This window comes from Lethenteron reissneri, chromosome 10, assembly GCF_015708825.2.
Source record: "Lethenteron reissneri isolate LAM-NWPU_2019-01 chromosome 10, ASM1570882v1, whole genome shotgun sequence".
Lineage (NCBI taxonomy): Eukaryota > Metazoa > Chordata > Hyperoartia > Petromyzontiformes > Petromyzontidae > Lethenteron > Lethenteron reissneri.
Window position 1 is genome coordinate 7,448,436 of NC_083788.1, and position 4,711 is coordinate 7,453,146.

The window sequence follows — 4,711 nt, forward strand, 5'->3', positions numbered from 1 at the left end:
AACACAAGCTTCCGTCTTCAGGTGAAACCGTCACAGCAAAATGACGGTTTCACCTGAAGACGGAAGCTTGTGTTGCCTCCGAAACGTCGTGATTTTTATTCTTTTATTTTTATTAATTTTTATTTCATTTTTTACCTACGTGACTTTACCGAAAAAACTAAGAGTATGAATCCTTGCAGTCACGAAAGCTTCAAATCAAGCGTGGAACAGCGCGGACGTCCAGAAGCAACATCTTCATCGAGACCCCAAACATCACCGCACCTCGTGGCTTTGACATTCCTCCTCGAAGACACCGGCGGTGTCGCCATCAACGGCATCTGAACTTCAACAGACACGCGCCACAGTCGTGCGACGGTGGGCCATGCAACCCAGAACTGTGGACCGCAGAGTAAACCACCGGTAGTCTGCGCTTCTTCGACGGAGGAGGAGGAGCAGCAAAACTACACGAAACGAACTCGGCCATTGAAGCCCTCTCGTCGTGACTGGCAGACCTTGACGTTCGCATTTTATTTCCTGGACGTATCGCTGCACGACGCGTAAAGAGTAGAATGTTATACTGGTAGGAACCACCTGGTTCCACCAGCCCACAGGGGATTATTGTGTTCGTCCGTCGTGCATTCAAAAATGGGAGAGGTGGGGCTGGGTGGAGAGGGGAGGGTGGGGAGGGGCTGGGTGGGGAGGGGAGGGTAGGGAGGGGCTGGGTGGGGAGGGGTAGGGAGGGGCTGGGTGGGGAGGGGTGGGGCTGGGTGGGGAGGGGCTGGTCACCCCGTGGTGCCCTTGTAAAACTCAACGTTTAACCTACTCACGCCGGCTTGTGCCCGCCCTCACAGTCGGCCATATTTGCGGAATACACCACGCCGCCGTTGACCCTGACCATTGACCGAGCAACCCAACGTTCCTACCAGCTCCCTCCGCAAGAATGTGTTTATAATCAAGGGGCCCGGAGGCAATCTGTGAGGCTCGTGACGCGTGTGTCCGGGTTGGCTACAGGACGCCGTGGGGGGTTGATCCTCATGGCGGTACCCTGGGGTACCAAATAACACAAACTGGCCCAGGCAATTAAAAATTTTTTTCTGGGACACTATTTTTTCCAGGGATGTACTTAACTCCGCGATTGGGGTACCAATCAATCCGACAACAGTATTGAAAACGAATTTCGTTAGAACTGCTTCGTTATGTTCAGTTTGTTGTCATTGCCCAGCATCTCCGATTCGTGCGGTGGGCTACGTACGATGTGAAAGAAGTTCAACGTACGGCACGTACACTCTGGACGTCCACGTTGTTCCGCCTCTGTTCGCCAGCGTTCTACCGACTCTGGGTGACAGCAGTGCCGGTCCCAGCAGAGGAATAACGAAATGATCACTGAACATCACGGACAAACCCACCATGCAGCTGTGAATAGGCTGCTGCGTGGCTATGTTGTGGGCAGTGCAGAACAATATATTGTTGTATTGCACTGTTCTCCAATCTATGCTCACACGTCTAATGCTACCCCCCCCCCCATGCTTCATCATCCCGCCACTGGTGGTGAAGTATGGTCCAATAACGACTCGCACGGAGTGGGGGAAGCCCTCACCCTGCAGTAGTCGTGGATTGACCAAAGCCCCTGTGTGGATTAGTTCATTATTACCACTCCACCACGGCGCACGTGCACAACTTGATGTATTGTGCGCTCACATTCTGCCAAGTCCGCATGTTCGAGGTCTGGTTCGTGTTAATGCGTGGAGGCAGGGTGGGGGGGAGATGGGGGGGGACGGGGGGGGGACGGGGGGAGGTGGAAGGTGGGGGGTGGGAGACGCAGGATGGCGGGAGACGTGGGGGGGGGCATGCGGGGTGGGGGGAGACGTGGGGGGGGGGCATGCGGGGGGGGGGCATGCGAGGTGGGGGGGAGACGTGGGGTGGGGGGAGACGTGGAGGGAGGCACGCGGGGTGGGGGGAGACGTGGGGGGGGGCACGCGGGTGGGGACGTGGGGGGACGCTGGGTGGGGGGGAGACGTGGGGTGAGGGGCACGCGGGGAGGGGGGGAGACGTGGGGGTGGACGGGGGGGGGCTCTCTGTCTGGCCAAAGGTGTTTACTTTAGCTCACATTACCTCTGCCGTGGGGATCTTGCAAACACGTGTGAATCTGCGCAACGCACACACAAAGGTCCCCGTATAGCCTGCATAGGATGTTGGTGCAAGTGCTGTTAGCGAGCACCTATTAAGGCCAGCAACGGCGCGCCACTGCCATAGCCCTGGAATGAAAACTCTCAATCCAATAAATAAACAACAAAAACCCCTCCATTCTCTGTGAGAAAAGTCCCTTGAATTAATTGGACGACCCCATCGTAAGTCTAAAATATCGCAAGTCGAAGATGGCCTATCGCTATCGCCATCGTAAGATCGAAATATCGTAAGTCGGGCCGTCGTAACTCGGACTATCTGTACATACAACTCTCACAAAGGTCAAAAGGTCAACGGAGATTTCGTGCTCAGACGAGCGGCAGTCTTCTTCTTCTTCGTCCGGCTGGCTGATGTTCATGTAAGAGAGCAACTGCGGTCGTCGAGCCAGATGATTGCGGCGGGGGGGAGGGAAGCATTGCGGAGTGTGGCGGTGCATCACTTCTGCGATGATGCCTCCTCCTTCGTATTTGTGAATCAGGCCTTGAGTTGTCTATGTTAGATCTTCCATGGACCTGTTCTGGCTAGCAGCAGTCGCCGCCGCACATCGCCGGAGAGGTTTAAAATGTCCTTTTTGTGCGTCATCATCAAGGATACCCGCTTTTGCCACGGTTTGTTCAGATGCAGTGTAAGAAGGTTTGCCACAAATCAGCATTGAGGCAATCTCACGTTTACAACAATGGGCCAGTGGTGGAAATTACACATTCCCATGGCAGGAGGCGCGTCTCTTCCTAGGACGACCACAGTTGACCTCCCGACAAAGCGGTACTAATTTTATCGACCCGGATGGATGGTGGGCTGAGTCAATCCCCCCATCCAACCAGGATTTAAACACGCACTCTTTTTACCGATTGTGAGCCGTTCGTTCTACCACTGAACCACATGGCCGGTTTACACCCTTGCACACGTGTTAACAAACACACATCCACCAACTTCATGATTTGTCATGAGCACTTCTTTCCATGAAAAATCGAAACAAAAAAAAAACCCCATATAGAGCGGTATGATTAAATTTTAAAATCAGAATGTGAATATTGCTTATATTAATTGGATTCGTAAGTCTGCACACACAGGCAGGCAGATTCCCATTTAGCCGGTGTGTACTGCATGTCTATTATACAAAGACAAAGATCCCCCATATAGCCTTAACAGACTGTAGGGGCAAGTGCTGTTAGCGAGCACCTAGGAAGGCCGGAACGGTACACGAGGGAGTGGGTGGGCCAGCACCACGCCTGACCGCCTTTGTCTCCCCAGTGGCAACGTTTACACACCGCACCGCACCAGGTACTCATTTGATGCTGAGTCGACCTAGGGGAGGCCCAGGACCGGTTCAGATAATCGTCACTGGTGTTGGCCGTGAGCAGGAATCGAACCCGTGTCGCCGGGTTCGTAGCGCAGCGCGCTAACCGCTACACTACCGCTCCCCACACACACATACACAAAGATAAAGATCCCCCGTATAGCCTTAACAGACTGTAGGGGCAAGTGCTGCTAGCGAGCACCTATGAAGGCCGGAACGGTACACGAACGAGGGGGTGGGTGGCCAGCACCACGTACATACACACACATATACACACATACATGTGTACTTAATGGAGCACATGCCAAGGCGCTTTACTCCCGGCTTCCCGTGCCTATAATGACTTCCCTGTGTGTGTGTGGCGTTGAGGGAGCGGCGGCGCAATGGTTAGCGCACCGCGCAACAAACCCGGCCCCGCATGGACATCCATTCCCGGTCAGGGCCCACCATAAGTGGCGAGTGAAGGAGATAAGCTGGTGCGGTGGGTAATACATCAGCAGCGGGTGGTGAGACAGCCGGCTCGTGGTGCTTTCCGCACCACCGCCCTCGCCTTCTCTCAGTAGATGCTCGCTAACAGCGCTTGCCCCAACAGTCTAGACGGGGGATCTTTGGTTTTGTGCAAAGCCGTAATTATAATATATATTGGCATACACCCCCCCCCCCCAATAATCAAATATGCTTAAAATGTCCCCCCCCCCCCCAATATATTGCTATAAAATATTTTTTTAAAAATAATAATTGCGATGCTATGTAAATAAAAACAACAATTTGCTAAACCTTAGCCACAATAATGCATAGATTTATGTTTATATGATTGTGGTTATGGTTGTACTTTATGAATCCCTAATCTCCGCCATTACATACAATGAAACAAGAAAAGGTAAAAAAGAAAAACAGCAATTTAATACAATACACTATTAGACATTGTTGTAAAAAAGAAAAAAAAGTCCATCCCATGTGTGAGTGAATTTTTTTATATTTTAGGCAGGAAATGGCAGGAAATTAGTTTTCAAATTTAGATTTTTTGCTGAGGGGGGACCCCATACCCCCTGGAAGATTTGGTCCCCCCCAATGTTGCCTCCATGGCCACGGCCTTGGTTTTGTATATAATATTCAGCGTATTCTGTGTGCGAGTGGGGAATGTTGCAACTTCGGTGTCGCGTTACAGTGCGAGGATTCCTCCGCAAGGCCCGGGACCTGTGAGTGCACGGTCCCTGTCACAAGGACGGAGAGAGGAGAAGCTCACGAACC